This window comes from Phyllostomus discolor, chromosome 1, assembly GCF_004126475.2.
Source record: "Phyllostomus discolor isolate MPI-MPIP mPhyDis1 chromosome 1, mPhyDis1.pri.v3, whole genome shotgun sequence".
Lineage (NCBI taxonomy): Eukaryota > Metazoa > Chordata > Mammalia > Chiroptera > Phyllostomidae > Phyllostomus > Phyllostomus discolor.
In genome coordinates this window covers 109,219,209-109,232,365 of record NC_040903.2, presented here as the reverse complement: position 1 = coordinate 109,232,365, position 13,157 = coordinate 109,219,209, and the positions used below count along the sequence as shown (strand labels likewise).

At 37.6% G+C, this 13,157-nt stretch overlaps 1 protein-coding gene across 1 annotated transcript in view; it reads left to right on the top strand.

Moving 5' to 3' along the window:
- CCDC7 (coiled-coil domain containing 7) overlaps positions 1–13,157 on the top strand; it is a 187,734-nt gene that overhangs the window by 18,467 nt on the left and 156,110 nt on the right.

Below are 13,157 nucleotides of genomic sequence, written 5' to 3'. Positions count from 1 at the left end.
TATATTCATTTTTTACAGTGGGGTGTTGAAATCCCCTACTGTAATTGTGTCACTGTCAATATCTTTCTTAAAGTTCTCCAAGATTTTTTTTTATGTATTTGGGTGCTTCTATGTTGGGTGCATATATATTTACAATATTTATGTCTTCTTGATACATTCTTCCCTTGAGTATTATGAAGTGACCTTTTGGGTCTTTTTTTATGCCCTTTTTTTGAAATCTGTTTTGTCTGACATGAGTATTGCTACCCTGGGTTTTTTCTTTTCCTGTCCATTTACTTAGAATATTTGTTTCTAGTCCTTCACTTTCAGTCTGTGTAGGTCTTTTGTTCTGAGGTGGGTCTCTTGTAGGCACCACATGTGTGGGTCATGCTTTCTTATCCATTCAGGTATTCTATCTCTTTTGATTGGAGCATTCAATCTGTTTACATTTAAGGTTAATATCAACAGGTACTTATTTATTGCCATTTTCATACCTGTGTTCCTGTCTCTCTCACTCTTTTTCTTCCTGTTCTTAAAGCAGTGCCTTTAGCATCTCTTGCAGAGGTGGTTTTGTGGAATTGTATACTTTTAGACTTCTTTTGTCTGGGAAACTCTTTATTTGGCCTTTCGTTTTAATTGAGAGCCTTACTGAGTAAAGTCATCTTGGTTGTAAGCCTCTGGTTTTCATTACTTGTAATATTTCTTGCCATTCTCTTCTGGCTTAGAGAATTCCTATGGCAAAATCAGCTGCTAATCTTATTGGGGCTCTCTTGTATGTTACTTCCTGTTTCTCCCTTGCTAACTTTAAGATTCTCTCTTTGTCTTGGAAATTTGCCATTTTAATTATGATGTCTTGAAGGAAGCCTCTTTGGGTTCCTCTTGATTGGGACTTTCTGAGTTTCCTGGATTTGTGTGACTTATCACCAGTGTTTTGAACCCTGAATCTGATAGGTTGGCTGTCTCTGTTTTATTTATTTCTTTTTTTGGTGTTTTGTTCTGTCCTTTCATTTGAGACATATTTCTTTGTCCCCTCAATTTGGCCATCTCTGTGTTTGTTTCTGTGCATTACGTAAAGCTTCTTTGAATCCCTTTCTTGATGCACCTGTTAAGTTGTATGGAGTGGAGCTTAGATATTTGTGTGTGGGGGGTAACCAGGTTCACTGCTTTGTGACTCTGTATGTGTGGGAGTGTTCAGAGAGGGGACAGTGCATCTGCTTGGTTGCTAGAGGCTTGCTTAGCACTCATCCCATTTCTAGTCACTTCACCCACTTCCTGTATGTGACTGGTGCCCCTCTAGCTATTGCCCTGATGATGGTTCACAGAGTGGGTGGGTTTGTGTACATCTAAGACCATGCAGGCCCTTTAAATGGATTCTCCTGAGATACTGGCAGTTTCTTCCACCACTGCAGCCCACACCGGTTTTTACAGTCAGAAGTTGTGAGGCTACATTTCCCTGTGCTTGAACCCTGGGCTGCATGGTCTGGCCTGGGCCTGAGAATGCTTGCTCCCCAGGTATCCCTCTTGATTTTTATCTACCACATGTGAAGATGGGACCACCTATTCCTTCAATCACCACTGTTGCCGCCATGCCACCACAACTTTGCTGCCACTACACTGCGTCTTCTTTGCCCTGGCTCCCCATCTCTGCCCCTCCTACCTGTCTGGGTGAATATGGCTTTTTTAAATCCTTGGTTTGGGCTTCCATACAGTTCAATTTTCTGGCAGTTCTGGGTGGGTTTTGTTTTTTTTTTTTTTTTGAGATTAGTTGTGATCCCTTTTATAGTTGTGCAAGTAGGCAAAGCATGTCTACCTGTGCCTCTATTTTTGCTAGAAGTCTGTGTCCAAATTCTTTCTCAATGTTCTAGAGTTTCCTGAGTATAGGTCTTTTACCTCCTTGGTTAAATTTATTCCTAGGCACTTTATTATTTTTGTTGCAGCAGTAAGTGGGATTGTTTTCTTAGTTTCTCTTTCTGGTAGTTCATATTGGTGTATGAAAATGCCACTGATTTCTGAATATTAATTTTGTGCCTTCTACAGAATTCATTTATTTGATCTAGTTGTTTTGGTGGAGTCTTTAGTGCTTTCTATGTAAATATTATGTCATTTGGGAATAATGACAGTTTTACTGCCTCCTTCTAATTTGGATACCTTTTATTTATTTGTTTTGTGTCTGATAACTGTGGTTATGTGTTGCGCATGGGTCACCGGCCAGCAGTGACCACAGAACGCTGTGGATGGCTCGCCGAAAAACACGCGAGAAACAAACAAACATGCACAGAGACAAGACTAGTTTCTGTGGGGAAGTAGGGACAGAATGGCCACCCCCCCTAGTGGGGAGGGCCCTGATTTACCGTCCATACCTGCTTTTATTGGGCTCATTTTGCATAATAATTCAGGTAAAGTACAGTACTTGTTAGGGGGAAGTAAGGAACTATAGAAAACAAGGAACTCTGCTGGTCTATTGAGTCGGGGTCAAAGAGCTGTAAAACTTTGAGGAACAAACTTCCTCCTTGGACCCTTCAACCGAGAGCATTCAACCGAGAGCATTCTAAACAAAGAAGGTTTCACAGTAATTTACATGTTCTTTCTTAGGCCTGATCACCCGGGGAATCTGCCCTTTCAGCACAGAGCTGCACCACCCTGTCATTGTTTCAGGCTTAGCACGGGAACAAAGGCAATAAGGAGATTTTCTCCCAGATGAGAACTCAGGCTATGTCAAAGCCTAGGAGCGAGGGTCCATCACCCTCTTTTGCTGCAGCCCCCAAAGTCCTTCTTTTGGGGGGCCTCCCAAAGTGATCGTGCCTGCCTTAGGTCGTTCCCCCCGTGGGGAATGTTACCCGTCTTTGGCTAACCGACCAAGCTTTTTGGTGTTCAGTTATGAATAAAGCAGCAGAAGCAGCATTCCTGCCAGGGAGACAAGCCCTTGTCTCCTTGCTGGCTTACGGTTCCAAGGGCATTCCCTTAGCCTTAGCCTAGGCAGGGGTTTCAGCTTCTGATACCAGTCAGGGCGGTTCCCAACAGTTATGACCTCCAGTACTATGTTGAATAAAGATGGTAAAAGCTGATGTTGGCTGTGGGTTTTTATATATGGCCTTTATAAGTTGAGGTATCATCCTTCTAGTCCCACTTTGCTGAGAGTTTTTATCATAAATGGATGCTGGATTTTATCAAATGCTTTTTCTGCATCTGTTAATATGGTCTTTTTGTTTTTGCCTTTTATTTTGTTTATGTGATGTGTCACATTTATTGATTTCTAAATATTGTACCAACCTTGCATCCCTAGGATACATTCCATATGATCGTGGTGTCTGATCTTTTTAATGTATTTCTGGATCTGTTTTGCTAATATTTTGTTGAGGATTTTTGAATCAATGCTCATGATGGATATTGGCCTATAGTTTTCTTACTTTGCAGTGTCTATATCTGGTTTTGGGATTATGATAATGCTGGCTGTGTAAAAAGAGCTTGGAAGTCTTCCCTTTTCTTGAATTTTTTGAATGATTCGTAAAATACTTTTGTGAAGCTCTCCAGTCAGGACTTTTGTTTGTTGGGAGTTTTTAAAAATATTTATTTTATTTTATTTTTATTGTGAGAGGGAGGGAGGGAGAAAAAGAGGGAGAGAAACATCAATGTGTGGTTGCCTCTTGCATGCACCCCACTAGGACCTGGGTCAGAACCCAAGCATGTGTCCTGACTGGGATTCGAACCAGCAACCCTTTGGTTTGCAGTGCGGCACTTAATCCACTGAGCCCTACCAGCCAGTGCTGTTTGTTGGGAGTTTTTTGATTGCTGCTTCCATCTCATTAGTTGTAATTGGTCTTTTCATGTTTTCTGCTTCATCCTGATTCAGTCTTGGAATATTGTATGTTCCTAGGAATTTATGTATTTCACTCAGTTTGTCTAATTTGTTGGCATTAGTTGTTCACTGTATTTGGTTACAATCCTTTGTATTTCTGTGATGTCATTTATCACTTCTCTTTTTTCATTTTAGATTTTATTTATTTGGGTACTCTCTGTTTTTCATGTTATGTCTGGTTAAATGTTTGTCAAATTTGTTTAGTTTGCAAAGATCCAGGTCTTGGTTTCATTGATACTTTGCGTTTTTTTAGTCTCTGTGTCATTTATTTTGTGCTCTGATCTTTATTATTTTCTTATCTGTACTTACTGTGGGCTTTATTTTTTTGTTCTATTTTTAGTTCTTTTACATATAGGGTTAGATTATTTGAGCATTTTGTTTTGTTTTTGCTTCTTAAAGTAGGTTTGCAATGCAGTGAACTTTTCTCTCAGGACTGCTTTTGCCGTGTCTCATAGGTTTTGGGTTGTGTGTTCATTTTCATTTGTTTCCAGGAAATTTTTGATTTCTTCCTTGACCTCATTAATAACACATTCATTGTTTAATAACATGCTATTTAGTTCCCATATATTTGAATGTTCTTGAGTTTTTTTAAAAAAGATTTTGTTTATTTATTTTTAGAGAGAGGGGAAGGGAAGGAGAAAGACAGGGATAGAAATATCAATGTGTGGTTGCCTCTTATGAACCCCCTACTGGGGACCTGGTCTGCAACCCAGGCATGTGCCCTGACTGGGAATCAAACCAGCGACCCTTTGGTTCACAGTCCTGTGCTCAATCCACTGAGCCACATGAGCCAGGGCTGTTCTTGAGTTTTTAATTGTAGTTTGTTTCTAGTTCCATGCTGTTGTGATTCAAGAAGATACTTGCTTTGATATCAATCTTGAATTAGTTAAGTCTTACATTGTGTCTTGACATGTTTATCTTTGAGGATTTTCTATGTGCACTTGAGAAGAATGTATATCCTCCTGTTTATCTCTGAGGATGTTCTATGTGCACTTGGGAAGAGTATGTATTCTGTTGCTTTTGGATGAAATGTTCTGTAAATATCAATTAAATCCATCTGATTGTGTCATTTAAGATCGCTGTTGTCTTATTGATTTTTGGTTTGGAATATCTACCCATTGATGACAGTGGGGTATTAAAATTTCCTAATTTGATTATATAACTGTTGATTTTACTTTTAAAGTCCACCAAGATTTTCTTTATATACCTAGGTGCTCCTATGCTGGATACATATATGTTTATAAGGCTTATATCCTCTTGTTAGATATAACTGTAGTATTATGTAGTGATCTTTTTTGTCTCTTGTTATGGCAACTGTTTTGAAGTTTATTTTGTCTGGTATAAATATTACTACACTAGCTTTTTTGTTTCTTTTGGATGGAGTATTTTTTCCTTCCTTTCTCTTTGAGCCTGTTTGAATTTTTTGTTGTGAGGTAGGCCACATTTTCTCATCCATTCAAGTATCCTATGTGTTTTGATTGGAGCATTTAACTCATTTACTCATTTAGGTTATTAGTGATAGATGTTTATTTCCATTTTCATACCTCTGTTTCTCCCTCTCTCTCCCTCTCCACCACCCTCTCTCTCTTATTCTTAAAACAGTTCCCTTTACATTTATTGAACTACTGGTATGATTGTAATGAACTCCTTTAGCTTATTTTAGTCTGGGGAGCTCTTTGTTTTACCTTCAATTTTAAGTGAAAACCTTGCTGGGCAGAGTAGTCTTGGTTGCAGGCTCTTGTTTTTAAATACTTCTTGTCCATTTTTTCTTGCCTCAAATGTTTCCATTGAAACATTTTGTCAGCTTTATGGGAACTCCTTTGTAGTAAACTCTCTCTCTTGCTGCCTTTAAGATTCTTTCTTTTTCTTTAACCTTTGCCATTTCAATTATGTGTCTTGGTGTGGGTGTCTTTGGGTTCATCTTGATTGGGACTCTGTGCTTCCTGAACTGTGTGTCTTTTTTTTTCTCACCAGATTAGGGAAGTTTCCTGCTATTATTTCTTCTAATTGGTCCTCTATCCCCTATACACTCTCTTCTCTCTGGTACTTCTGTGATGCGGATGTTGTTATGCTTGATGTTGTGCTAGAAAAACCTCTTAGATGTTTTTCATTTCATTTTATTCTTCTTTTTTTCTTTTAAATGCTCTGCTTGAAATGCACTTACTTTCACCTTGTCCTGTAATTCACTGATTTGATCCCATGCTTCATTTAACATGCTGTTGATTTCTTCTAGTGTATTTTTCATTTAAGATATTGTAGTTTTCATTTCTGACTGTTTTGTTTGGTTTCTATGTCTTTTTTACCACTTAAGTTCTCACTGAGATCATCTGTTCTCCCCTAAGGTCCTTGAGCATCCTTGTAACCATTATTTTAAAGTCTTCATCTTGTATACTGGTTGCTTCCATTTCATTCATTTTATTTAATTCTTTTTCTGGGGGTTTCTCTTGTTCTTTTGCTTGGGGCATTTTTTGTGTACCCATTTTGTCTCTGTCTAGTAGGTAACTCTGCTATGACTCCCAAACATGATGTTGGTTTTATATTGAAGGTTCTTTTTGGGCTCAGTGGCACAATCTTTCAGATCACCTGAGGTTCACACTCCAGGAATGTTTTTTGTAGGTTATGTGCACTTCCTGTTGTTGTTGAGGATTGAATGATGTTGCTCTTCTGTTGGTGGAGTTAACTAACCCTTCAGGCTGGGTGACTATAAAGGTAAACCTCATTTACCATGTATTAGGCACTGTGTAGGAGCTGCCCCTTGAGTTGGAGTTGTTCCTAGCAAGACCTGGGAATGCTAGAATCCTCTTTTGGGTTGTCACTTGTGTGGCTAGTTGGGTAGATCTCTTGTGTGGTCTAAGGCTTACTACTGGTTGTGTTGGTTCTGGTTCCACTTGGGTACAGGTTGCTATCAAAGCATTGTGTGTAATCAGCCTGGGGCTACCCATGGTAGCTACACATTGTTCACTTTTTGTTTGTATCTGTGGACCTGAGTGTGTGTGGGAGGGATAATCTGTGTGAAAGCATCAACTTCTTCCAGGTTAGAGCTGGGAGAAGATCTGTAAAAGGACTGAGGTTCCCTGTGGTCTGCCTCCCCACCTGTTAGCCACTCTGCCTCTCCTTGAGGTTGTCTTGCTTTTCTTCACAGCCTTTCAAAGAGAGACTATAGGGTGATCCCAGGGTGTCTGAGATATGGCTAGTGGGTCTCATGCTTAGAGATCATGCAGTCTGGCACTCAATGAGGGGAAAGTAGACCCTGCTTCAAAGCTAAACAGCTCAGTCTCCACCAGAGTGTCCAACTCTTGTTCCTCCAAAATGGGTTTTCTGTAGGTTCAATTTGTCTGTACTCAGCCGATACCTCTACAGGAGTAAGCTCAGCAACCCTGGGCTCATGGGGATAGATCAACAGAGTATTGTTGGGATGATACCAGCCCAGTCCACAGGAGGAGGCTAAATACTTTGTTCCAGTCCCAGACAGTAGCCTCTGAGGGTCTCATACTTTGAATGTTCCTACTCTGAGCCATTCTCCTGTACTCCCATGAGTACCCTGTACCCAGTGAAACTATCTTGGATTTGGCAAGGCTGATCCAAACTCTCTCCCATTGGGAGTGGTGTCCACAAGCTTGTGGGAAGGTAAGTGGTCACTTCTGTTCCTTCCTCAGATAGTATAGGCTGAACTCTCAGGGGAGCTTAGATTTGCCTCTGCAATGTAGCCACAGAGCTCAGTACTTGCCTGCCTGGCTCCTGGATAGAGCCTCCCTGAGAGACACAGTCTGTAAAATCCCAGCAATGTGTGGCTCTCTGTTTCTCCTGTGTTCTGAATCAAGTTGGATGGGGCTGAAGATCATCCCTGGCTGGTACTCTGATCTCTCTATGTGCCTTGTCTCAGCAGGTTAAAAACTAAATTCATAGCTTGCATGGGCTCTGAACTCAGCAGGGCAGGGTGAAAGTCCCAGCCTTGCATAGCTCCCCTGTGCTGCCAAACTTAGCAAGAAGGGACAAATTAAGTGTCTCAATAGGTGGGTGAGGAATACCAGCTGTAATCTAAAGGTGAAGGAGAATGTTCCACTTTCTCAAACCACATATTTAGTCAATGTTGGGTTTCTGCCAAAAGCCTCCCCAGAAAATACAGGATCCCTTAAAGTCACTGCTGGGTGTAGCCAGAAGACCCCTCTGCAGAACTTAAGTACAGCAGCATGGCCTCACCAGCAGTCAGAAACTGTGAACTCCCTGGGCTGGTGCTATAACAATAGGGAATGCTCATCTCTGGGAGGGTACAATCCGATTTTCTCATGCAGATTGATTCTCTACTGATCCCCATCACCAGGTGCTATGCAGGCTCTTCTTACCATCTCTATTTCTCTGACTTGGGGATCCCTGAATAGGGTTGAGACCTCATGCTTCTAGGGAGGGAGTTTTGCCACTGCAGCATCACTCTGACTTCTCAGCCACCACTGCACCTGTGTGTGGGGGCTCTGTCTTTCTTTGTTTTATTCCTTCCCACTGTTTTTTATGTAGCTTTTTCTGTAATCCTTGGTTGTAGTGAATCAGATTAGCTACCTTTCAGTTGGTTTTCCAGGTTTCTTGCTCTGTAATTTCACTGTTGATCTGGTTTGGGGCTAGGAGCAAGTGAGCATAGCTTCCACCAACTCTACAGCCATCTGAGACTCTCTATATGTTACTTCTTTGAACTACCTATGACTGTGTACATACTGTGTGTCTCTTTAAAATAGTCTATAGGTGACTTTCACTTTTTTGTTCAGTCTGACAATTTGTCTTTTTTATTTTTAAGAGATTTTTATTTTATTTATTTTTTAGAGAGAGGAGAAGGGAGGGAGATAGAGAGGGAGAGACACATTATTCAGTTTTCTCTCACATGTGCCCCAATGAGTGACAGGGCCTGCAACCCAGACATGTGCCCTTACTGGGAATTGAACTGGTGACTTTTCACTTTGCAGGATGATGCCCAAGCAACTGAGCCATGCTGGCCATGACAGTCTGACAATTTGTCTTTTAATTGGTGTGTTTAGTTCATTTATATTTCATTGACACAGTCAAATTTTATGTAATTAAATGCATTATAATGAAATGTTAATGACATATTGCAAAATATATTTACTATCCTGCTTTCTGCCTTTTTTGATCCCATATGTTTTTTGTGCTTTTACTTTTTATTTTTTGTTTTATTTTGAGTTAATCATGTATTTTTTTAATATTTCATTTTTTTTTGCTTTGTTGCTGGGGATTCAATGTGTATCTTAAACATCATAATCTATCTTGAATAGATTACATACAACTTCCTTTTTAATGTGAAAACCATGTGGCAGTATAATTCAATTTACCTCACTAATATCTTTGTGCTATTGTTATATTATTGTTTTCCCCACCTATTTTTTTCTGACTGCTTTAAAGATTTTTTTTATCTTCATGTTTCAGCAGTTTGATAAGATATACCTAGGTGAGGTCTCCAGTGTATTTATTCTGTTGGAATCCATCAAGCTTTGAGATGATGTTTTCATTAAATTTGCAAAATTTTATTCATTACCTGCTGAGATATTGTATTGCCTCTCTTCACTCTTTGTTATGAAACTCTGATTACACATATATTAGGCTTCTTGATTTCATGTAAGAAAGCACTCACACTATTTATTTCAATGCATTCTCTTTCTGTGCTTTAGTTTAGACAACATACATTACTTTATCTTAAAGTTCACCAACCCCTTTTGTGGTGTCTATCAGTTGTTAAGCTCCACTCAATGAAATTTTATTTCAAGTATAGTAATTTTCACCTTTAGGATTATCTTTGATTCCTTTGTAGTGTTTTAAAAATACACCTCCTGTTATCTATCCCCTTATCCTTTCATGTAAATTCTTTCATCTTATCAATAATAAAGTTTTAAAATTTTGTCTGGTAATTCCATATCTGGGTCATTAGTGTGTTTGCTTCCACTAACTATTTTTCTGTTGATTATAGATTATATTTTCCTTGTTATTCAGATGTTTTATAATTTTTTATTTTATCCCAAGCAATATATTTAGAAGAACACTTGAAATTGTGGTATAATATTTTGTTTTCTAGAGAATGCTTGCTTTTTCCATTTTTGCATTTGGGTGAAAGCCTAATCATTGTCATTCCTCTAAGAACTGAATTGAACAGGAACTGATCCATATGTTTAATCAGGTTGAATTCTTTTATGTGATGCCTAATCCACAATCTATCTTATTGCTGCTTCTCCTAAGGTGCCAATTTCTTTGATCTTGCCAGAATTTTAGCTGACAGGACTTTGGACTTTAAACTTAAATGATTTTGGTGCACATTTTGATTCAGTTCTGGCAGAACTTCAAAATACAATTACCACAAGAACATGCAGTATGAGATTTCTTTGCCTTTTAGCTCCTCTTTTTTTATAGTTGTGTAATTGGCACCACAATCAGATTATTAATATAAAACATTTTGACTAGTCCCCAAATCTTCTTTGTAGCCTTTTCCAGTTAATTTTCTTCTACCCTGGCTGTATACAACCACTGATCTATCACTATAGTTTTGCCTTTCCTAGAATTTCATATAAATAAAATCAAACAGTATATAGTTTCTCACTTCTGATGTTTTTGAGATTTGTCATTTTGTTCTATGTTTCAGTAGTTGTTTCCTTTTATAGTGAAGAGGATTCTGCTTCATGGGTCTCCAACTATTTGTTTATTCTTTCACCAGTTAATAAACATTTGGGTTATTGGATCCAGTAACTATTGTGGCTATTATAAATGAAATTTTTATGAACATTTGTGCATAAATCTTTGTGAGGACATAAGTTTTCATTAATTTTGGATAATTACTTTGAGTAGCATTTGTGGGTTATATTTTAAGTATACATTTAACTTTATGAGCAATTGCCAAGTCTTTTCCCAACATGAAAGTACCATTTTGTGTTCCTACCAGCTCTCTATGAAAGTTCCAGTAGCTCCATGTTCTTATTAAAATTGATATTCTCAGTATTTTTAATTTTGACCATTGTTAATGGCTACGTGGTCCTCATTTTCTGCCTCCTTCCAAGCAAATTTCAGATAGGGAATGGTTTGGTGAGAGAAAACTGGTTGGTCTGAGTGATTTGCTTTAGCAGTTTTTCTCAGTCCAGTCTCTCTGTGAATCTAAATGGCTGTTAAAGGCCCAGTTGGTTTTTCTTCATCCTCTAAATTCTGCTTCTCAGTGATGGCCTGCGTTTTGACTGCATACATTAGGCTAAGTGCTTTCCTCCCTTGGGCACACCCCTTTTAGGTATGGATAAGGCCTTGGTTCTTCACACATCTACAAGTGTTTGTTCTCTGGAATTTGATTCATCAGATTTTCCTTGTGTTCTTTTCTTTTCAGCATCCTCAAAGAAAAACATGATAATTATTTTATATATATTTTTTATTTTGGGGATGTTAACACTGAAGTGATAACTTTTCATGTCTTTTTACATCCTAATCATGAGTGGCATTTTTGTCTCACCCCACCTTTAAGGATATTTTTAGAATTGCCACACAACAATTTTTTCTCTCATTGGCATAATTGAGAAATATAGCTACACAATTAGTAAAGAAGACTGGAAATTTATAATTACTAATATTATTATTAGCTATGTACATTGCTATTCCAACAAAATAGAGGTCCTGCCAATAATATTTTATTACGGATTTTAGCATTTATGTTTATCAGAGATAGTAGCTTGTAATTTCCTTTTTTTGTAATGTCTTTATCTGGCTTTAGAATTAGGATAGTGCTGGCCTTGTAAAATGAACTTGGGAGCTTTCCCTCCTCTTGAATATTTTGAAGTACTTTGAAGAGGAGAAGTGTTAGCTCTTTTCAGAATATTTGGTAAAATTCACCCATGAAGCCATCTGGTCCAGGGCTTTTTTTTTTTTTAATTACTGCTTCAATTTCACTAAGTGTAATCTGTCTATTCAGATTCTTTGATTCTTTCTGATTTAGTTTAGGAAGATTGTATGTTTCTAGAAATTTATCTATTTCATCCAGGTTGTCCAGTTTGTTGGTACATAGTTGTTCATAATATTTTCTTACCATAGAATTTATGGTAATATTTTCTTACAATAGAATTTATTTGATGTCATTTGTTATTTCTCCTCCTTCATGTCTGATTTTATTTATTTAGGCCCTCTCTCTTTTTTCTTGATGAATCTGGTTAAATGTTTGTAAAACTTATCTTTTTGAAGAACCAGCTCTTGGATTTTTTGATCTTTTGCATCTTTTTTAAAAACTCTATTTCTTTTATTTCTGCTCTGATCTTAATTATTGCCATCTTTTTTACTCACTTTAGGCTTTGTTTGTTGTTCTTTTTGCAAGTTTCTTTAAGTTTAAAGTCAGTTGTTTATTTTGCATTGTTTTGTTTTTATTTTCATTTGTTTCAAGATATCTTTTGATTTGTTCCTTGATTTCATTGTTGACCCCTTCATTGTTTAATAACATATTATTTACCTTCCATGTCTTTACATGTTTTTCAATATTCTTCTTATGATTGATTTCTAGTTTCATAGCATTGTAGTCAGAGAAAATACTTGATATGATTTCAATCTTCTTAAATTTATTGAAACTTGTTTTGTATCCTAACATGTGGTCTACCCTAGAAAATGTTTCATGTGTACTTTAAAAGCATGTATATTCTGCTGTTTGGGGATAAATTGCTCTGAAGATGTCAATTAAGTCCATTTGATCTAGTGTGTTGTTTAAGACCACTGTCTCCTTATTCATTTTCTGTCTGTAAGAGCTATGCATTGAAATCATTGGGGTGTTAAAATTCCCATACTATGACTGTATTTGTGTAAATTCCTCCTAATGTCCATAAAAATTTGCTTTAAATATTTTGATGCTTCTGTGTTGGTTGCACAAATGTTTACTAGGGTTATATACTCTTGTTGGATTGTTTCCTTTATCATTATGTGGTATCCTTCTGTGTCTCTTACTATAGATTAGGTTTTAAAGTCAATTTTGTCAGATATAATGCCCAGATTTGTCAGATATTTTGTCCAGCTTTTTTTCCCTTTTCATTTGCATGAAATATGGTGAAGTGGTTTCTTCTGTCTGTCCTTGGTTATAAGGCTTCTGTCAAGTTAGTGTTCAGTTAGTTATTCAGGATGATTGCTCTACAATTTAGTTGTAATTCCAGATCAGTCCTCTGAAGAGGTTAGAGCAGCTTCCATTTACTACTCTACCTTGTTGGGTCTCCACATTGTAACATTTGATCTGGGACTATTATTTTCTCAAATTTTTCTGTTGACTATTAAGTGAGGGTGAAAGACTACAGCTCTTGGAAAATATACACTATAATCAGAA